Consider the following 23,330-nt stretch of genomic DNA (forward strand, 5'->3'; position numbering starts at 1 on the left):
TATGTTTTAGAAATCTATTTTTATGTTGCTTGTTTATTCTGTAATTGTTTCCTTTTTCTTTCCCCTTAGTGATTAGTAAAGTTCTCCTGGCAAATGTCAGTTCTCCCAGTTGTGCTAAGAGCAATCACAGAAGGGGTTTTTGTGCCTAAGCGGGCCTGAATAAGGGGGACTAGAAGGGAGATCATGAGAGTGGCACTAGAGATCTAAGGGACAGACTGCCAAGAGGGTGAGGAAGAAGTACTGCATATAACAGGTACAGCCCAACAGCACTTCTCAGGGGAGTGGTCACACTTTGTAGGTGGTTGCTTCGACTGGAAGGCTGAACCAGTGCCACCCCCATTCCATAGTTGTAGAATGGGGGTCCAGCAAGGAAGAGGAGGGCTTCACACACTGCTAGGCACATGCTTCTTTCTGGCTTACTGTATGCCAAGCACCATGCTAAGCTGTGAGCCCGCATTATCTTGTTCAATCCTACATATATCTCTAGAGGATATTTTGCAAAGGTAGAAACTGAGTTCAGAGAGGTTAAATGACTTCCTGGAGGTCACAGAGCATGCACATAGGATTGAAACTCAAGTCTGTGGTCTCAACAGCCTCCTATTAGATAAATAACTCACTTGTTGTAAGATCTTTGCTGACTTTACAATTGTATGTTTGACCAAGTTCAATCAAAAAATTAAGCAGGCACTGGCATTTGATAGAACAGTTAAGACACAACTTGAGACGCTCACGTATCATTTCTTTTTTTTTTTTTTTTGAGATTTAAAAGCAAGATTTATTAGGATCTCAACATGGGAAGCGGGATACTCAGCAGACTCATAGAATAGCGGATGTCCTAAACAGCACTCTGGCCTCAGAATCATCCCTTAAGGCATTTGGATCCGGCTGAAAAGCCCATGAGAGTATTTCAGGCATAGAAAGCCAAAGACACTCTGGCAAAAAAAAAAAAATGACCTAAATGAAAGATCTCCACGAGTGAGATCCCAGTGGAAAGAACAGGTCATCAAAGAAGGAGGTGCCTTTCTCTGAAGGGAGGAGAGAACTTCCACTTTGACTAGGACCTTGTCCAGATATGATCAGAGTTGGCAAACTCAAAAGGCTTCCATAGCCTTGGCAACTCATGACTAGAGCCTAGGGTGATTACTGACGCCATAAACAGGAGTGTCAATTTGTTAAATCAACAACAGGAGTCACTGTGTACTTACTCCTCATGTAGGATCTCTGTCCTAAATGTGCTGTACATTGTGATTTAATGCTATAACTAGTACTCAAACAGTATTTTACACTTTGTGTTTCTGTGTGGGTGCAAACTGTTGAAATCTTTACTTAATATATACTAAATTGATCTTCTGTATATAAAGATAATTGAAAATGAATCTTGATGTGAATGGAAGGGGAGAGAGAGCAGGCGGTGGGAGGGAAGTTATGGGGGGGGAGCCATTGTAATCCATAAGTTGCACTTTGGAAATTCATATTTATTAAATAAAAGTTTAAAAAAAAGATTTATTAGGATCTGAGACCTCCAGCCAGAGTGGCATGGAGGGGGCTTTCCAAGACAGGAAAAAAACTAAAGTGGCTGGTGGCAGTGGGGTTTTTAAGCATAATTTTGGGGAAGAATAAAACTTGACAACCAGATTGACAATTCACTTACAAGGTGGGGACAAAACCCATCAAATGACCTGATTTGTAATTAGGTAACTTGTTTACAGTAAACTGCTCACATACCATTTCAAGGTGCCTGGACTCAAGATCCAACTTCCAATCCCTGTTATTGTATACCCAGGAACCCTATCACCCACATGGTAGACCTGAATTGAATTCCTGCCTCCTGCTTTGGCCCAGCACAGCCTTAGCTATTCTGGACATTTAGGGAGTAAACCAGAAGGTAGATGATCTCTCTCTCTCTCTCTCTCTCTCTCTCTCTTTCTCTCTTTAACACACACAGAGAGAGAGAGAGAGAGAGAGAGAGAGCATTGAGTTGTACCTTCATCAGATATCTACAATAAATAATACAAAAGTAAGACCTACTTCTTCCTCAAAAAGGCCTTTCAAAAGAGGCTGGGGCTGGAAGAGGTGTAAGACAAGGTGATAGCAGGAGCATGGGATGAATTTGTCCCATGCAGCTTCCAAGCCATAAAACATCATTTGGTGTATGCCAACTCATTTGTAGCAGTGTGGAAGAATCTCTAGGTACTAAACAGTCATGGAGAATGGATAAAGGAAATAGGGTACATACGTGTAGTAGAATAGGATTCAATCTTAACAAAAAAGGGAAGGCAACCATTGTGGCAACCCAGATGGACCTGGAAAACATAAGATTGAGTGAAATAAGTCAGTCACATAAGGACAAATACTACAGGATTCCTCTTTTAGGAATCATCTAGAATAGAGGAAGGCATTTGGCCAAGCAGTTAAGTAGTTACTTGGGATGCCCACATTCCATATTGGAGTGCCTACATTCAAGGCTTGGCTCCACTCCCAACTGCAGCTTCCCACTAGTGCACACTCTGGAAGGAAGCACATGATGGCTTAAATATTTGGGTGCCTACAATCCCCTGGGAGAACAGGGAGGAGTTCTAGCCTCCTGACTTCAGCCTGGCCCAGCCTCAGCTATCTCAGGCATTTGGGTAGTGGACTAAAGGAGGCAAATCAATTGCTCGCTCTTCTCTCTCTCTCTCTCTCCTTCCCCCTCTCATTCCTTTCTTTCTTTCAAATAAAATATAAACATTTTTAAAATAAAACATTTTTTTTCTCAAAATAAAACATAATGCTGTAACACTGTGGTTCTCAATCAGGGGTTACTCTGGCCCAGAAGAGATATTTGGCAATTTCCGGAGACATTTTTTCATTATCATCACTAGACAGGGAGCTGCTACAGGTATCTAGTGAGTGGATAGAAACAAGGGATGCTGGATGGGGGCCAGCACTGTGGCATATAAGGTAAAGCTGCTGCCTGCAGTGCCTACATCCCATATGGGTGCTGGTTCAAGTCCAGGCTGCTCCATTTCCAATCCAGCTCTCTGCTATGGTCTGGGAAAGCAGTACACTATGGCTCAAGTCCTTGAACCCCTGCACCTGCTTGGGAAGACCCGGAGGAAGCTCCTGGCTCCTGGCATCAGATCGGCCTAGCTCTGGCCATTACAGCCAATTGGGGAGTGAACCAGAGGATGGAAGACCTCTGTCTCTCTCTCTCTCTCTCTCTCTCTCTCTCTCTGCCTCTCTTTCTCTCTGTGTAACTCCAAATTTCAAATAAATAAATAAATCTTTACAAAAAAAAAAAAGAAACAAGCAATTCTGGAAAACATCCTACAATGTACAGAACGGTTGCCTACAATGAAGAACTATGTAATCCAAAATGTCAACAGTGACAAGGTCGAAAAACCTTGCTGGCCAAAGACTGTGTAAGGCAAAGAAGGAAATACATTCCATTAGAAGAATGTATCATAAGGATTGGAACAGTTTTGGGTACCACTTTTTGTTATCACCTCATGATGGTCTAGCTCAAAAATTAAATGTAAAATGTCTTCTGTAGTCTATCAACGAGGTCAAAATTAGCTAGCTCCTCTGCAAGTTATTCTGCAAATAGAAGAGAGTAAAATGTTAACTGACCACCCAGGATTTGCCCCCCAATACATTCTTTGCTCCTTTAATTCCTCATTAATCCAGGGAGGCAGATAGGGTTCAAAAATCTGTCTAAGCTCACGACTCTGGTCCAACTCTGACCTCTTGCTGTCATCTTACAGAAATAGCTTCTCCTGTGTCCTTAGACACTGTGATCCTACCCACATGAATGGTGGCTTCGATTTTGATTAAGATTCTTAAGCCACAGTCATATTTCCTTTGCCTTTGTGGTGAGCCTGTGTGAAATAAATGAATGCATCAGCACACACAAGAGTAAGGAGATGGGACTCTCATTTCTAAGCTATTTACAAAGTTTTTTCCATAATTATGAATTCAGGGCACAGTTTGATGGCAGAAACAAATGATTTGCAACAACTTATCCTAGCACCCTTTTTCTCCAAAAAAAAGTTTGACTGTAACTATTGCTTTGTTAAACTTTATGAATTACAATTCAAAAGAGAAAATAGCACTTTAATCCACTTTCTATTGTTGACAGCAAGATTAACAGTTGCCTTAAACTTATGTCCCTCCCACAACGACTAGCAAAGTATTTGTAACTGTTGCCCAGGGAGCCACTAGCTCATCAGAAAAAAAATAAAATGTTGCAAATACCAATTGGGGAAACCTATTGGCATCTAAAGTAAATACAAGCAAGCAGATTATGTCATTTATCACCCTCTCTCTTTGCAGCTATAACTAGATGTTTGGAACAGAATGTGATCAAATACAACTTAAGGAAATAGAAGCATACAGAAATTGCAGTTCAGGAAAATACTTGTTTTAGGACATAAAAGCACCACTAAATTTTTTTTCCAGACTGAGAAGAGGAGGGGATGGGGGTAATGACTTACTGTGCATGTACAGCATTTTATTCTAGCTTAATAAACATAGATATTGGTGAAGGTTGTACAACATTGTGAATGGACTAAATGCCTCTGAATTGTTCACTTTAAAATGGTTAATTTTATGTTATATCAGAAGCCCATTATTTTTTCAAAAGACATCTATAAATGGGGCTATTGAGATATGTAGTTAAGTAGTTTACAGTGTTCACAGAACTAAGGTGCATCTCCATCATCACAAAATGCCTGATGGATGTTTGCATACTTAAGCTGTTTATACATATATATTTATATGTATTAAATTTTCTCCCTTTCTTTATAAAACAGAATTTAATCCAATAAAAGTAACTAAATTACCAAGAAGTATCAATGAATATTAAAAATACACCATTGAATTTTCAATTATTGGTGAACATAACTACTGCAAATTCAATATGCATCCTGAATTTTTAAGTCAATTCTGGTCTTTCCACCCTGTAATGAACAGCAGTAGATCTTCACTTGCTGAGACCAATATGACTTTTTTCCTGCTTTGCAGCTCTGTTTCAGTTGGAAGAAACAGAGAAAGCAAACTATGCAATAGGTGATCTTTCTATTTATTGTAGATCACTTCCACGTTGCTTCAGACAACTGGGTTTTTGTCCAGGCATCTTGTTTTCTCCCTCCCTGTGTCACAGACAGAACCCATTCTGAAATACCCCTCCATAAGACCAGGTAGGAAATTCATACCTTACTACCACATGCCTCCAAAGCCCTTTTGGAAAAGACTTTCACAGAAAGAGACAAATCCCTCCCCACTTCCAAGCCTAATGTAACTCAAGACAGGGAGTTCATACTAAAATTTCACTTGTGATGGGGTCACTGAATCCCCCTTCCCTTCCACTTCAAGGCCAGTATATCTCCTGGGTTGTTTCATGTTTCCAGAAATGCCCCTAAGTTGAGAGATAGAAATCCATTGTTTTATGACACAAACCACACAGAGAGAAGTAGAAAGTGTTACCTCATTGGGTCAGTGCTAAAATCTTGGCAAAGGAGACACTATCGCTGTGTACAAACACACACACACACACACACACACAATCTATAAAGCTTGGTGCCTTCCCTCAGGTTTTCTTTCTTTCTTTCTTTCTTTTTTTTTTTTTTTGGTCCCCTCTTCTGCCTGGGTGCACGTGTTGGGGGAGGGGACCAGAAGCAAAGTTGGCAATGCTTTCTTTCTTCCCCCAGAAAGCCCTGCAAGGAGCTGCCAACATTCCTGCCCCTCCTCCTCCCCCTCTTCCCAGGAATGGCCCCATGCATCTTTTTCCCCCAGCTTCCTCCTTTCTCACCCAAATCTGTTTGCTACCACTACAGAGGTGGTTCCTTGAAAATCATTTTGCTACCAAGCACCTGAGCCAGTCCACACGAGGTGGGAAGGGGCCGGTAAGAACACCTCCGTCCAAACAAAAACGAAAAATATTAGATGTTACATATTTTTAATGAGTTGGCAAGGGAACTGAGGTCATTTTCTTTTCCAATGGATCTGTTTCCTTTCCGTGGGCACCTTTCACCCGCGTGGAACATCCCCACTTCTTCCAAGCTTCGCAGTTCTAAGGCAAGCAAGGAGTCCCTAGATAACTATTTATTATAAACAAACCATGCAGCTTTAATGGAATTACCTCAGCCTGCTAGTAAATAATTTATAGTGGGCAGTAAATAAAATATGGTTCTACATCTTTAAAAGAGTTGTCAAGTAGAAAACACCCACCAGAGGGACGTAAACCCTTAAGATTGCCATGCTTAAAGACGCCAGTTGGGATGGAGAGCCAGGTGAGAAGACAACATGTTTTTATACCCCCAGAGGAAGGCGTGGTTGCTGCCAGAACCAGAGTGAGCAGCTCTGCGGGAAGGTTTGGGCAGAGAAAAATGAAGAGACAGGATATGTTTTTCACTTAGCCCAGGACAAGTGCTTAAAATGCGAAGGTAGGGGTGTGTGTGTTCATAATAACACCTTCTATTTGAAAGCCAAGATGCTTTTAAATTCATTATCGCACCTAATGCTTGACACCACTCTTCCAGAAAGACCAGACCATGATGATTCCCATTTTGCAGATGGCTAAGATACTGCACCCACGTATGCCTGCTGGGGACTGAGTAGAACTCCTGAGTTGGTTTTTTTTTTTTTTTTTAACTCCAGCCCGCCAGTTCATTTCCATCAATCCACCACTTCTCCCCTGCATGTCCACACAATCACACCACCCAGCCCCCGAACACTTGCTCAGTTCACAACACTTTGCAGTATCTTCTTTTTTGTGTGTTAACTGAAAGCCCTCTAAATAAATTTTCTGCCTTCCCTTCCTCAAATCAGACCCCTGGAAGGCTCATCCCAGTTTGGAGAGGAGGACAGATTTATGAGCATCTCCCCAAGGTTATCCCCAAGACAACCTTGACCATGAAACCAGAATCTTGAACACTTGACCTAAATTGCCAAGGGCATCTGTTTCCGTCTGTAATTGTCACCAGGCTTCATTTGAAATTCGATCCTGTGTCACTAATGGTATTAACAGGAGCTGAGGTACAACCTTCCAACCAGAGATTGTTGCATATGATTTCACATCCAAACGAAAGTAAATCGGTTTCTATAAACCGGCAGCAATATCCCTTCCCCAGCACAATAAAAGTGTTGTCGCAATTAATAAAGCTCTGGTTTGGGGCAATGAAAATTAGATAACTGTTCTCTCTGTTTTTTTGTCCATCCACCCACCCTACCCCACCCGCGCGCGACCTCGGGAGCGCGCGCACGCACACACACACACACACACAAAGCCACTATTCAAAGAACGGGGAGTCTTGTTAACCATTTCTGAAGTTCCTCGCCATCCCAGGCGCCTTTCAGAGACGCACCTCTCAGTCATCGGAGAAAACCAGACATTTAATTACGGTAACTTTTGTTCGATCATTACTGATAATAAAGGCAACCTTTTCGCTAGATACAATTATAACGCAAGCTGCTCCAACACCTGCACGGATCGCATTTGTCTCCAGCGTGGTTTTTCACTCCTCCTCTAAACTGCCTTTGAATTTCTCCTTCTCTTCTGACCAGAAGATTTAATATGTTGCAAGAGATAGATTTCACGAAAACACGTTGTCCCTTCTGTAGCTACATCTGCTGCAAGCTATTAAGAAAAGTAAGACATTTTGATACTAATTGCAAATAAATTGTGATGTGTTCACCAAGTAATTGATTTAATGAAGTTCATATGAAACTCCTGAGACTGGCCAAGTGAAAAGCCCCCTGGTGTGTCTATTGTGGAGGGGAAAGAAGGTTGGTTTTTCGTTTTCTTTCTTGAGAAAAAAAATAGAGGTGGCGTGGAGCGAGGGGCGAGGAGGAGAGGTGGACACAGATGTTACCTCCGCAGCCAGCGAGGTGGCAGGAAGGAGCCTCCCGCATAGAGCCTCTCTTCCGCCGACCAGACCAAATCAGGCGAAAGTGACCGCGCCGCAAACGGGGCCGGCAGCCCGTTGCGCTGAGTTCGGCGGCAGATGTGGGTAGAAGCGAGGGCTAGAGCGCTGGCCGCCTTCCGCCTTCGGCATACGGCACTGCCCCGGGTCGTGTTCCTCCCATTCCCGAAGTGCTGGGCGACGGCCTCTGAAACCCCTTTTTCTGGCCTTAAGGTCAGAGGCCTGGAGGCTGCGAGGAAAGGAGGGGCCCCAAATGGCTCTCCTCCTGAGTCTAGGTGGGCCCTCTGGCCGCAGTAGCTAGTTGCCACCCCCCATGCGGGTCACGGGTTCTGGGGTGTGGGGCCCCAGTTTGCCCCACAAGCAAGAAATAGGACCATGAAGCTGTCTTCAGCAGTCCCATGGGTTTTCCTTTCTAAATTTCCTCACCAGCCAATTCACCGACTTAAGGGGACAGTGTGCAGGGTGCTGAGAGGGAATATGACGTTTCTGAACACCTACTGTGTGCTAGAGTCTACCCTTCACAAAAACTAGCTTCAATCAACGTCTGGGAGGTATTGTTGCTCTTCTTCAACAAATGGAGAAACTGAGGCCAGAAGGACCCTTGGCAGCAACGTGACAAGGATGATCTGGCAACCGTGGGACATTCACCAAGTTCATCTGTTCCAGAAGGAGGGAAGACGATTCCTACAAAACCGTACCCACTTGGCCCGAAAGCCTTGCAAATATTCTCACGGATAACTTAGTCTAGGAGGTGCAGGGGTCAGGGGACAACCGCCCGGGGTCCAGCCCGCATCTCTGAGCTGGCAGCTCACAGCTTGCGGCTCGGGTTTGGACTTTTTGTTTCGTTTCGTTTTAAAGAAAGAAGGGGGTGGGGGGTATTTGAATGATCAGAACCTGGGCTGAAGTAGCGACTGCCTCCGAATTCCTCGGAGTGGCCCTGCTGATGAACCTTCTCCGAGTTGCCTCCTCCGGGATCCCGGCGGCCGCTAATTTGAGAGCCAAATCCTCCAAAGACACAGAGGGGCAGGGGTGGTGGTTTTGACTGTGCCCGCTGTCGGACATTGCCGTGACCCAAGGGCCAAGGTCGGGCGGTGGGGACAAGCGAGAGCCCCCCCCCCCCCGCTGCCACCAACCGCCACCCACAAGGAAGAGACTGCCCGCAGCGTTCAGGCGGATTTTCACCCTTGGGTACAGCGCAGAGCTTTAGAACCCAATAGAATGCAAATGGTCAACACTCTGGTCCGACCGCGGCCAGTTTCGATCCCCGAGAGGCAAGACCCGTAGCGAAGGAAGGCGAAGGTGTCAGCGCCCAGCCAAGAGGGCCTCGGAAAAGAAAGGGGCCCCCGCGAGCTGGACCACCGGGAATCCCACCTTGTCCCCTGTCGGACCTGGACACAAAATGTCCAGTCTGCTCCTTAGGGGAAAGCTCGGCTCACCACGCTTCTGTCGAGACCCTTCCAGCTCAGGCCCGCCGCGGCCGCCTCGCACGGTCGGCCACATTCGTTGTTCGGGCCGAAGTCCCTCTCCTTTTGCTTTCATGGGACCTGGTTTCTCCAGACGCAGAAGGACGGGGGATGGGGGCAGGACTGACCCACTGGGCCCCCGCACTAGAGAACCCGGCTAGCCGCCCTGGCCCCAAGCTGAGCGTTTCTAGCACTTACGGACGTCTGGAGCTCCCTCCCCTACCCCGGGGCTTCGGAGTAGGTGATCTGGAAGCAACTTTCTCCCGCCCCAGGTCACAAGTACATTTTCTGGGGCTGCGAATCCCAGCCTGCCTTCCGCTTCGGCACAAACAGCGGCCGCAAGGGCCTGGGGCGTCAAGGAAGGGGTGGGCTACAGCGCGGCAGGGCAGAGGTCGGCTGGGGGCTGGGCCGCTAAGGTCTTTGGGATTGTCAAGGGAGAAGCCCGTTGGGAGTGAAAAGTTGGGATTTTTGCGGCTTGGCTGGCCGGGATTGTCATGCGATGTGACCTTTTCTCCCCAATAACTGGGCACCAGCTGCTGATAAACGCGCCTAAGGGGCACACAGCTTTTGTGACACATTCCTGGGGCCAGGGGAAGATTGACAGGGGCCTTGGAGGGGAAGGGGGTCGTAGTATCCCGCTTAGTTTGAAGTTGCAATGCGCGCGTCCCGGGACTGGGCGGCCGGCTCCCCCCTGGCCGCAGCGCCCCCTGCGGCCGCGAAGTGGGCCCTGGCGGGGCTCGGACTGGCGCGGGGAGCCGCTTGCGCTGCGCCTGGGAAGCGGTCACCCGCCGGGGCTTGGCTTCTCAAAGTGCGATTTGGGTAGCTGGGAGTGGAGATTTACGATCCTGGAGGACAGAGCGTGAAAGGGGTATCATCATCAGTTTTGACTGAAAGAAAGAAAACATATCTTTAACAAAAAGAAGGGCCCTTGCCATTCACCCGCGTTGTTAGGACAACGTGAACTATCCTTGAAATGATTAGTTCCACTTCAAAGGAATTTACATTCAACAGTGAAAACTCAGCCTCTTATTCGAAAGGACTTTTCACTACGGAGAGTCCTATGTTCCGTCCTTCTATTTATTTTTCAGCGTTCACGGTGCACTTGTATTAAATCAACAGAGAGAGCCGCACAACGCTCTCATTATGCAGGCCAGCCCGGGGTTCCAGGGACCCTGAGTCACAGGTAGACAAGGAAGGGAGACCGGGATTGGGATTGAGGTCCGGGACCACTCAGGCACTCGCCAGGCCCGGACTATGGGTGGTAAGGGAGGGGAGCCAGTTGAGGGGGAGGGGCAGAGCAAGCAACCGAAAAAATCTATCCCAAAATCCAACCCAAGCGCTGTAAGCAGAGACTGTGAGCGCCTCGCGATTCTTGCAGAGCCTGGAACACTTTACCTTTCTCCTGAAGAAAGTGGACCTCCAGGTCCCCAGCGACCCCTCCGGAACGTCTGTTAAAAACTGATCGGGTTTGCCCATCTTCGCCAGGCGTAATTCAAGTCTGGCTCCACAACTGAGAAGACAAACTTGGTCTCTTAGTGGCTTAGGACGTTGCTTGCACACCCTCCCAGGGCCCACAAGTCTGCGCCCCTCCCCCCCGCCCCCGGGGTCGCCTCCGGTCGCAAAAGGAACAACAGTACTGTGTTTATGAGTGCAGTGGAGTGGCTGGAGGGCTGCTGACCCCTGTAACTGTCCTGGACTGCCTCTGGGCGATGGCAAGGATGAAGTTCCACCCCCACCACACCCACAGAAACTGAGGAACAGCCCCCAAGTCTCAGCTTCATCCCCACACACTCACTCACCCAAGCCCACCCACAATCAACACTCCAAACTGCCATTCAGCCCAGGGCTGGTTTCTTCTCCAAGAACAATGATGCTCTACTTTTTCTCTTTCCTTTTTTTCTTAAAGATTTATTTATTTATCTGAAAGACAGAGTTAGAGAGAGGTAAAGCAGAGGCAGAAGCAGAAAGAGGGAATCTTCCATGTGCTGGTTCTCTCCCCAAATGGCAGCAATACAGGAGATGAGCCATTCTAAAGCCAGGAGCCCAGAGGTTCTTTCAGGTCTCTCACGTGGGTGCAGGTGTCCAAGGTCTTGATCCATCTGCCACTGCTCTCCCAGGCCATAGCAGAGAGCTGGATCAGAAATGGAGTAACCATGACTCGAAATGGTGCCCACATGGGATGCCGGCACTGCAGTCAGTGGCTTTACCTGGTATGCCACAGTGCCAACCCTTCAACTTTTTCTTAACCTTCCTTTCCAGCTTCCAATTAGAAAAGAGAACCTGTGTTAGACACTGCCTTCAAGATTTTATCTGGGAGCCAGCATTGTGGCATAGTGCGTAAAGCTGCCACCTGCAGTGCCAGCATCCCTTATGGGTACTGGTTCAAGTTCCGGCTGCCCCTCTTCCAATCCATCTCTCTGCTATGGCCTGGGAAAGCAGTAGAAGATGGCCCAAGTCCTTGGGCCCTTGCACGTATGTGGGAGACCCAGAGGAAGCTCCTGGCCCCTGGTCTCGGATCGGCACAGCTCTAGCTGTTGCGGCCAATTGGGGAGTGAACCAGTGGATGGTAGATCTCTCTATCCTCTCTCTACCTCTCCTTCTCTCTCCGTGTAACTCTGACTTTCAAATAAATAAATAAATCTTTTTAAAAAAGAGTTTATCTGAATTTTCCTAACCTATTTTGATTCAGTGCCACTCCCCAAACTGGGCCCATGCCTTGAATTATTTTCAACAGGAATTCTAATGTTACCCCTTAAAACCAGATTTGGAGACCTCTCTCAGTAGGTTCAGAAGCAATGAGCACAGGTTGCTTGGCTAGAAGTTAAAGGTGGTGACCAATTGACACCTGGTAGCAAAGATGTGAGTTGGAGCAATGACTGGCAAAGGCCCCAGTTTTCCTGTGTTTGGGGTGAATGAGAGCTCAGGTTCTGTTTGCTGTTTTGGCCCTTCTCTCTTGCTCTTCCTTCTGCCTGGGTCCTGGATTTATTTCACATTCTTGCTGGGATGGTTTCCTTTGTTTTTCTTTTTTTTTTTCTGCTGAGGCTTATCCTGAGGCATCCTCAGTCCCCTCCCTCTCCCTCTCTAAAGCTCTCTGGGACAACTTTCCGGTCCTCTCATCTGATACTTGGTGAGAACGGAACTGCAGATGAGTCAGAACCTTGAGGCCAACTGTGGGTTTGCCAGCACCCCCAGATAGTTTAAGAGAAATGAATGCACAGGCAATTATAAAAGTCCAACTCCCAGCCCAGCCCACTCCCGACTAGATCTATGCTTTCGTCCTAATGTTGAACTCCTGGTGGCTTCCAAAGGGGTTGGCATTTCTTCTTTAGGGATATGGCGTATGGATACTTCTCTGCAGGTGGCTAGCACATTTCAGTGGCAGAGCCAAGGTTTGTTCCTATGGGGTTGTATGTAGCCTTGGAGTTGCCTCTCTTGATGTCAGGCAGTGAAGAAAGAAAGAAAGAAAAAAGAAAGGGAGTGAGAAAGCAGAGGCCCTGGTGGAAAGCAACGCTGGGAGAGTGCAGGGAGGCCTCCAGCTGAAAAGGCTTGAGAATGAGAGGCTCTGGCTCCCAAGGCTGCTCTGATGGGGGAGGGCAGAAGGAGGCGTGTGAGAAAAGTGACACATCCTAAAGCACACCCCAGGAGAGCTGAGGATCTAGGAAGGACTCTAAATGTATTTCTAATTACTTTTCATGCTCCCAGAAAGGAGGCTCCTTTTAAGTTCTATTTTAAAGGCTTGTTATTGTACTGAGTTATAGTCCACATTTGAAAGCGCTGTTTATACGTTTTAACTTTTTGTGTAGGGTAGGAAGATGATAAATACCAGAAATGTACATTTCTGGCAAAGCCTATAGGAAATCAGAAATTGGAAACTTCTTTATCAATGTTTTTATCATTGTAAGAATTACAAAGAGTAGCAAAGACATTGATTTGCCCTAAAATGTATAGATTCTTTACAAGAGAAAAATCTTGTGTTGGTGCCTTTTTTCTGTAAAATTACTCTCTCAGGTAGCTGAGACGCTAAATGTACATGTGGAGTTATGAGGACATGACTGCAGAGCAGACATCCAGTCAGCAGAGGGCACACTCGTCACTGTCAAACTCTGTTTCCAGATTTGGAGGTGACAATGGTAGGGAAGGGAAGGAATGGTGTTTCAGCTGCCTTGGAATGAAGTTCCAAAGGAGATCTAGGAAATGACAACATTATTTCTTGAAAGCAGAAAGAGAACAAGACAGGACACACTGGTATGTTTACACACAAAGAGTTCCCAAAGAGTGAGAGTATCTCAAGACTGAAAAGCAGGCCTTTTAAAATCTCAATTTGACTGAGAGGAGATTGGGATCAAAGTGTTCACAGAATGAAAACTTGATGTTTACTATCAGTGCATGATACTTGGAAACCATTAGATCTTCTCAAAACCAAGAGGAAGCTGGTAATGCTGTGAATGAGTGCACGATATTGAAAGGCCTTGGTTCTGGCCAGCGCCACGGCTCACTAGGCTAATCCTCTGCCTGTGGCTCCGGCACCCCGGGTTCTAGTCCCAGTTGGGGTGCCGGATTCTGTCCCGGTTGCTCCTCTTCCAGTCCAGCTCTCTGCTGTGGCCTGGGAAGGCAGTGGAGGATGGCCCAAGTGCTTGGGCCCTGCACCCGCATGGGAGACCAGGAGGAAGCACCTGGCTCCTGGCTTCAGATCAGTGCAGCACACCGGCCATAGCAACCATATGCGGGGGGGGGGGGGGTGAACCAACGGAAGTAAGACCTTTCTGTCTCTCTCTCACTGTCTAACTTTGCCTGTCAAAAAAATTTTTAAAAAAAGGCCTTGGTTCTAATACCTTCCAGTCTTAGACAAATCACTTCTCTCTGAGTTTAATGAGTGGAGATTGAAGTGTGTTATCTCTAAGGTCCCTGAGAGCAGGAAGTGATTCTGGAAACAAAAAGGTGAACCTACTTAGAATTTATAGGAGAGGAAATGGAACTAGATTATGTCTAAAGTAATTCTAATGGTATATAATTCTGAGAACAAAATGAAATCTCAGTCCACTTAGAATTTTGTAGACTTTCAAATCATTTTTTTTCTAAAAAGAGTAGCATGCAGGCAAGGATGAAAACTGGAAACAATGCTGCGTACTCTATGGTGCTAACGTTTTGCATTATCCGGCTTGAGACCTCTTCTGTGAACAACACTTGTTCCTGCATGGTGGAAATGATAGAGGCTGAGATATTCTCAGACTGCATGCTAGCAGCAAACAAGTCTTAAATAGCAATGCTGGTGGTGAAAAAAGCCAGAGACCAAGGCACTGGTTCACACTAGGGAGGCTGAGGTCCTGAATACTGAAGTAAGTAGATTCTCAACATTCTCTTGGGCTAAGGCTGGAAACCTTCAGAAACTCTCAGATTCAAGAATACAGCTGTCATTTTTGTTGACACATTTATGTTCCCCAGGCTTCTTAACCTACGTTAAGGCTTTGGTTTTCCTCAGAGTACAATTCTACACACTGAATTGAATACCTGGAGCAATTGCTTAAATAGAGTTTTCTAGTTGATGTCCAAGGTCTATAGACTTGTTTATCACAAAGGGTAGAGCTGCCACTGGTTTTATTATTCTACTCTCTAATCACCATGAAACTTCTAACAGTGGTCATGACAAAGCCATATGCAACTGTGGATGCTGCACTTGCTCATTGGCTAATGAACAGATGAAAACATGAAATCCTGGAAGCGCTCAGGTCTACTGTATTCTGGAACCTGCTTCCTTCTGTCCCTTCCACCTAACTTCCAAGCTGCTATGGCCCCAGTATGTCTCCTAAAATTCATGTCCTGTAAATTTAATCCTCAATGCAACAGCATTGTGAGTTGGGGCCTTTGGAGAGGAGTTTAGGTCATAAGGGCTCTGACCTGGTGAATGAATTATGTCACCATAAAAGGGCTTACAAGAGTGAGTTCACCCTCTTCTGTTCTTCTGCTGTGTAATGACCTGACCTTCAAAGGAAACAGAGTTCAAGGTGCCATCTTGGAAGCAAAGAAACTGGGCTGTTAACCTACTGATACCTTTATCTTGGATTTCCCAGCCTCCAGAGCTGTGAAAGAATAAATTCCTATTCTTAACAAATCACTCAGTCTTAGGTATTTTGTAATGGCAGCACAAAATGGGCCAGAACATAGCTTTATATGGCCAAGCTGTGGGCTCACAGGTCATGAAGTTACACATAGGCTAGCTAAGCATTTGGGGAAGTTAGGTGTTTGGGAGCCAGTGCAGTCTGTCATTCACCTAGGGTCTCCCTGTCCAGTTCCATGGTATCCAGCTACATGTAGCTATTGAGCACTTGAATTGTGGCCAAAGAAAGAGAGGGGAAGGAAGGATGGGAAATTGGGGAGAGGGAGGGAAGTGTGATTGTCTTCTTGGGATTATACCTATGGAATACATGAAATCTGTTCTGTTTATATTAATAATAATAAAAAAGAAAAGTGGTCAGTTTAAATTGAAGTGTGCTATAATTGGAACATGCACATGGGATTTTGAAGACATTAAATATAAAGAATGTTAACTATTTCATTAATGATTTTATATTGATTACAAGAGAAAATAACAATGTTTCAGATATATTGAAATATGCTATTAACGTGAACCTTAGTTATTTATTTTTACGTTTTTAAGTGAGACTACCAGAAATATAAGACTTGTAGATGTATACACATTTGTGTCTCAGATTCTGCTCTCACTGGGAGGCACAGCCCTAGACAGTTGATACGGAGTTCCTAAAGATGTACTCAGTATCCAGCATTAGGATTAACCATGTTTTCTCACTCACTCTTTACATTTCCAGCAGAGAGCACAGTGCCTGGCAGATAGTAGGTATTTACTCTTGTATGAGTGAATGAATGACTGTCTCATCTAGCACTCCAATCCTAGGAGATAAGACTTTGTATGAGATAGCCAGGATGAAATGTCCCCTGTTCAGCAGCTCCACCATGTTGCTGCATGGTTTTGCATGCAAAGAGCTCGGGAAATTGCAGGGGACCTTAGTTCAAGATTTAGTTCAAAATTAATCCAAACATCTACAGCCAACTTATATTTTATCAAGGAACTAAAACCAATTCCTGGAGTAAGGATAGTCTATTGAACAAATGGTGCTGGGAAAACTGTATTTCCACTTGCAGAAGCATGAAGCAAGACCCCTACCTTACACCTTACACGAAAATCCACTCAACAAGGATGAAAGACCTAAATCTACAACCCGACACCATCAAATTATTAGAGAACATTGGAGAAACCCTGCAAGATACAGGTACTGGCAAAGACTTCTTGGAAAAGACCCCAGAGGCACAGGCAGTCAAAGCCAAAATTAACTATTGGGATTGCATCAAATTGAGAAGTTTCTGTACTGCAAAAGAAACAGTCAGGAGAGTGAAGAGGCAACCGACAGAATGGGAAAAAATATTTGCAAACTATGCAACTTATAAAGGATTAATAACCAGAATATACAAGAGGTCAAGAAACTCCACAACAACAAAACAAACAACCCACTTAAGAGATGGGCCAAGGACCTCAATAGACATTTTTCAAAAGAGGAAATCCAAATGGCCAACAGGCACATGAAAAAATGTTCAGGATCACTAGAAATCAGGGAAACGCAAATCAAAACCACAATGAGGTTTCACCTCACCCCGGTTAGAATGGCTCACATACAGAAATCTACCAACAACAGATGCTGGAGAGGATGTGGGGAAAAAGGGACACTAACCCACTGTTGGTGGGAATGCAAACTGGTCAAGCCACTATGGAAGTCAGTCTGGAGATTCCTCAGAAACCTGAATATAATCCTACCATACAACCCAGCCATTCCACTCCTTGGAATTTACCCAAAGGAAATTAAATTGGCAAATAAAAGAGCTGTCTGCACATTAATGTTTATTGCAGCTCAATTCACAATAGCTAAGACCTGGAATCAATCCAAATGCCCATCAACAGAAGACTGGATTAAGAAATTATGGGACATGTACTCTATAGAATACTATACAACAGTAAAAAACAGTGAAATCTGGTCATTTACAACAAAATGGAGGAATCTGGAAAACTTCATGCTGAGTGAATTAAGCCAGTCCCAAAGGGACAAATATAATATGTTCTCCCTGATTGGTGACAACCGAGCACCAAAAAGGAAACCTGTTGAAGTGAAAGGGACACTATGAGAAACAGTAACTTGATCAGCCCTTGTCCTAACTGTTGATGTACAATTTAATACTTTATCCCTTTTAGTATTTTTTTTGTTCTAGTTAATACTATTGGTTGAACTCTGTCATTAACACACAATTATTCTTAGATGTTTAAATTTAATTGAAAAGTGATCTCTGTTAAATCTAAGAATGGGAATAAGAAGACCGGCGCCGCAGCTCACTAGGCTAATCCTCCGGCTTGCGGCGCCGGCACACCAGGTTCTAGTCCCAGTCGGGGCGCCAGATTCTGTCCTGGTTGCCCCTCTTCCAGGTCAGCTCTCTGCTGTGGCCAGGGAGTGCAGTGGTCATCCCATGGGAGACCAGGAGAAGCACCTGGCTCCTGCCATCGGATCGGCGTGGTGCGCTGGCCGCAGTGTGCTGGCCGCGGCGGCCATTGGAGGGTGAACCAATGGCAAAGGAAGACCTTTCTCTCTGTCTCTCTCTCTCTCACTGTCCACTCTGCCTGTCAAAAAAAAAAAAAGAGTGGGAATAAGAGAGGGAGGAGGTGTACAATTTGGGACATACTCAATCTGACTTGCCCCAAATGGTAGAGTTAGAAACGTGCCAGGGGATTCCAGTTCAATCCCATCAAGGTGGCATGTACCAATGCCATCTCACTAGTCCCGGTGATCAATTTCAGTTCACAATTTATCATAATGATAGGTCTAAAAGTCAAAGGGATCACTTAAACAAGACTAGTGTCTGCTAATACCGAGAGAATTAAAAAGGGAGAGAACGATCCAACATGGGAAGCAGGATACACAGCAGACTCATAGAATGGCAGATGTCCTAAACAGCACTCTGGCCTCAGAATCAGCCCTTAAGGCATTTGGATCCAGCTGAAAAGCCCATGAGAGTATTTCAGGCATGGAAAGCCAAGACACTCTGGCAAAAAAAATAAAAAACCTAAATGAAAGATCTCTGCGAGTGAGATCCCAGCAGAAAGAACGGACCATCAAAGAAGGAGGTATCTTTCTCTGAAGGGAGGAGAGAACTTCCACTTTGACTATGACCTTGTCTAAATAAGATCGGAGTTGGCGAACTCAAAAGGCATCCATAGCCTTGGCAATTCATGACAAGAGCCTAGGGTGATTACTGATGCCACAAACAATAGGGTCAATTTGTTAAGTCAACAACAGGAGTCACTGTGTACTTACTCCTCATGTAGGATCTCTGTCCTAAATGTGTTGTTCAATGTGAATTAATTCTACAACTAGTACTCAAACAGTATTTTACATTTTGTGTTTCTGTGTGGGTGCAAATTGTTGAAAGCTTTACTTAATATATACTAAATTGATCTTCTGTATATAAAGATAATTGGAAATGAATCTTGATGTGAATGGAATGGGAGAGGGAGCGGGAGATGGGAGGATTGTGGGTGGGAGGGGAGTTATGGGGGGGGAAGCCACTGTAATCCATAATCTGTACTTTGGAAATTCATATTTATTAAATAAAAGTTATAAAACAATATTTAGTTCAGCAAATCACTCACCTGCTGTATGAATTTGATTAATTCACTTCTCTTCTGACTTCTTTTCCTGTTTCTGTAGAGTAAGGGAGTCAGACCAGATAGTTACCCTAGGCTTCTTCCAGTGCTGATATTTTGAGTCTATGATCAGGGAGGGGCAGGGGAACCTGTGAGAAGGGCTAAGGTTATTGAGAGTCACCATCCTATCTCTCTTAAGGTCTCTTTTGATTCTCTCCAGGCTGCTCTGCTTTTCTTCTACACCTTTGTTCATTATGCTCTGTGCTCTTTTTTTTAAAATTTTTTTATTTGACAGAGTTATAGACAGTGAGAGAGAAAGAGAGAGAGAGAGAGAGAGAGAGAATGGGAAAGGTCTTCCTTCCGCTGGTTCACTCTCCAAATGGCCGCTACAGCCGGCACTGCGCTGATCTGAAGCCAGGAGCCAGGTGCTTCCTCCTGGTCTCCAATGTGGGTGCAGGGCCCAAGCTCTTGGGCCATCCTCCACTGCCCTCCTGGGCAACAGCAGAGAGCTGGACTGGAAGAGGAGCAACCGGGACTAGAACACAGTGCCCATATGGGATGCTGGTGCCGCAGCAGAGGATTAACCAAATGAGCCACGGCACCGGCCCCTACTCTATGCTTTTTTTTTTATCTTTTATTTAATGAATATAAATTTCCAAAGTACGACTCATGGGTTACAATGGCTTCCCCCCCCATACCGTCCCTCCCACCAACAACCCTCCCCTTTCCCACTCCCTCTCCCCTTCCATTCACATCAAGATTCATTTTCGATTATCTTAATATACAGAAGATCAGCTTAGTATACCTTAAGTAAGGATTTCAACAGTTTGCTCCCATACAGAAACATAAAGTGAAAAATAATAGATGATTTTTTTTAAATGATGATGAAATCAGATCAGACCTATTGTCATGTTTAATCCCAGTGAGAGTCAAGTTGGGAATTGATAATTTCTTTTTTTTTTTTTTTTTTTTTTACAGAAGATCAGTTTAGTGCCTACTCTATGCTCTTGATTGTCTCTTCCCTGTCCCCTAAGCAATGCCAGCACTGTTCTGATTTTGTATTACTCTGTTTCTGCAGTTGAAGGGGACAGAAAATGAGAAAGGAAAAAAAAAAACTTCATCTTTGAAGTGAACATATGAAGGGTCTTAATTGTGGGAAATTGGCATTAAAAGATAGTTTGGGGCAGGTGTTTGGTGTAGTTTGTAAGAGGCTGCTTGGAATGCTCACATCCCATATCGGGTGCTTGCGTTTAAGTTCCAGTTCTGATCGCTATTCTAACATCCAGCTAATCCACACCCAGGGAGGCAGCAGGTTGATAGCCCAAGTGGTTGGGCCCCTGCCACCCATGTGGGAGATCTGGATTAAGTTCCTGGATCATGGCTTCAGCCTCTCCCAGCCCTGGGTGTTGTGGGCATTTGGGAATTGCTGCTGACAGGATTCTATGGAATATGGATTTCAGGATTTGGATTCTAAGCCTTGTATGCGTTTTTTTTTCTTTTTAAAGATTTATTTATTTGAATGTCAGAGTTTCACAGAGAGAGGAGAGGCAGAGAGAGAGAGAGAGAGAGAGAGAGGTCTTCCAACCGCTGGTTCACTCCACAGTTGGCTGCAACGGCTGGAGCTGTGCCTATCCAAAGCAAGGAGCCATGAGCCTTTTCTGGGTCTCGCACATGGGTGCAGGGGCCCAACCACTTGGGCCATATTCTGCTTTCCCAGGCCACAGCAGATAGCAGGATTGGAAGTGGAGCAGCCAGGACTCGAACCGGTGCCCATATGGGATGCCTGCACTGCAGGCGGTGGCTTTACCTGGTACACCACAGCACTGGCCCTCTTGTTTGTGCTTCAAAAGCACCTGACACAGACACACTGTGCTGGACAAGGTCAGATACAGAAGGTGTTTCAAGGAGTTAGGGAGCTTTTGACAAAACCTCCAACATTAGGAATTCCTGAGGAAGCCATTCATAGAAGGATCCTCTTTAGATCAGTTGCAGCTTAAATGAAAATGACCTTACTACGTGCTACTGAGCACGACTACCTCAGTGAAATTAGGATTAAACTTCTACCCCTTAAGTCTTCACAGGTGAACTCAAAAAGACATGCCTGATTATTCCTGTAAGCCAATCAGAGACCTTAAGTACCTCTTCAAAGCAAAAAGGATAAGTAAAGCTTTTATTTCTTTACTTTCCTCACATCAAGACTGCTGCACCTCAAGGCAGACTGCTAATACCTGCCTCTTTTGATTCTCTCTGGGAACTGTTATTGACAATAAAACTCCTAATAGGTTCTTCTATTATAATTCTCTATGCTCAAGCTAAATGGGTCTTATAATATACATAAGGGTAGCCAATCACTACCCACTATCTGGGAATCTGTAAGATACATCCTTTCCAGCTGGCGCTGAGGCTCACTAGGCTAATCCTCCACCTGCGGCACCGGTACCCCGGGTTATAGTCCTGGTTGGGGCTCTGAATTCTGTCCTGGTTGCTCCTCTTCCAGGCCAGCTCTCTGCTGTGGCCCGGAAGGGCAGTGGAGGATGGCCCAAGTGCTTGGGCCCTGCACCCACATGGGAGACCAGGAGAAGCACCTGGCTCCTGGCTTCAGATTGGCACAGCACCAGCCGTAGCGGCCATTTGGGGTGAACCAACGGAAGGAAGACCTTTCTCCCTCTCTGTCTCTCTCTCTCTCTCACTGTCTAACTCTGCCTGTCAAAAATTTAAAAAATGAAGAAAAAAAAAGAAAATCTCTAAAAAATTACATTCTTTCCAACTTAAGGGGCACTTCATTTAAAATTAGTCTTGTTCCAGTTTTCACTTATGCTAATTAACAAACTTGTATGTTTCAGAACTGGACTTCTGGCAATAATTGACCATGCAGGGGACACAGACATTGGTGGTGACCAAGACTGCTCCAGCTCACAAAGTGAATTCATTAGATGATATAGGCAGAGACTTCCAGACCCAGGACAGGCAGGGCCTGCACTATGCCCCTCATAAGCAGGAAGCAACTATAGAAGATATGATTCTATACCCTTCAACATCTCTTAGGGTTAAGGGAATGGAATCTCTGATAGGGGAATGTTGTAGGCAGGAATATAGGATAAAATTTATCAGGTTTGTGTAATGGAAGATCACGCCTTCACCATGCCCCTGTGTGACCTCATGCCCCTACCTGACCACACCTACCAATCAAGCTAATTAACCATCCCCCTTTGGAAGTGGATTAAAGGCCTGAAAGACAGTGGGCCCAGCCCTTTTTCCTTTTGTCCTGGACCTGCTTGCTGCCCTGAACCTTTAGGGCGCATGGCCTTCAGGCTACCTGCTCCATGCTTCCTGGCCTGATGCTCCTCCACGTGGCTGGCTCCCAGTGATCGGTGTGAATCCAGATTTCTCTTAGATAGAGCCCTAACTCTTCTATGCATTTCTCTCACTAAATAAAAAAGCTTAAAAATTAAAAAAAAAGTGAACCAGCAGACTGATGATCTGTCTCTCTATGTTCATTTCTCTCCCCTATCCACCCCATCTCTCTCCCATATGCACATGTGCTTTTCAAATAAATAATTTAAAACAAATTTATTTTGATTAAAAAATCTTTTGAAATCCATGCATAGTTTTTCCATAATAAACATTTTCTGCATGCCCCTTGTATTATGGGTTTTAGATGGAGTGGAACTCCTTATACACCTCTACTTTGAGCACTGTGGCTTACTGTTGGTAAGAAATAGAGTTGTCAAGTGTGAGACCCAATATTTGAATCAGTGGGGAACTAGGGAAGGATTCCAGCCCAGACATTTCAAGATAGCCATCACAATTTCAGCTTCCTTTGTTAATATTTGCTAACCTGCTGGCACTTTACAATTTCCTATAAAGTTAGGTTTTCTCTACTGCCAATTTGAAGTATTTGCTCATTCAGCTGTTAAATGGGAATGAAAAATCACTAGATCAGAAGTTGTAAATCCAAATGCCTACAAGGGGTCAGGCAGGGAACAGGGACCATGAGTAAAGTAGGTGAGTAAAAGACAATAAGGAATTATGGCAACTGTGTTAAACTAGAGAGGATTTGTTCTGGCTAAAAGCATTCAAATTGTTATTCACTTTTGTATTTTTTGATTTGCTAATGTAACCAAACAAAGCACTTCTCTAGGCTGAATTTAAATCATATCCCAAGTAATCATATCTAAAACAGACCTCAAAGTTGGCTATTCTGCCTACCTATGATCTAGGTTCTTGCTACATTTTTTCTGAATTCGAGATCTCGTTCATGATGCT

At 45.0% G+C, this 23,330-nt stretch overlaps 1 long non-coding RNA gene across 1 annotated transcript in view; it reads right to left on the reverse strand.

Annotated features, from left to right (window-relative positions):
- The window catches only part of LOC138847724 (uncharacterized), a 79,907-nt gene extending 70,198 nt beyond the window's left edge, over nt 1-9,709 (reverse strand). The window contains exons 1-2 of the long non-coding RNA XR_011385665.1: nt 9,563-9,709; nt 2,237-2,303 (exon numbers count right to left, since the gene is read on the reverse strand). This is a non-coding gene — a long non-coding RNA (uncharacterized lncRNA). The remainder of the gene's footprint in view (nt 1-2,236; nt 2,304-9,562) is intronic.
- Between the last annotated feature and the right edge of the window lie 13,621 nt (nt 9,710-23,330).

This window comes from Oryctolagus cuniculus, chromosome X (genome assembly GCF_964237555.1).
Source record: "Oryctolagus cuniculus chromosome X, mOryCun1.1, whole genome shotgun sequence".
NCBI classification, from domain to species: Eukaryota; Metazoa; Chordata; class Mammalia; order Lagomorpha; family Leporidae; genus Oryctolagus; species Oryctolagus cuniculus.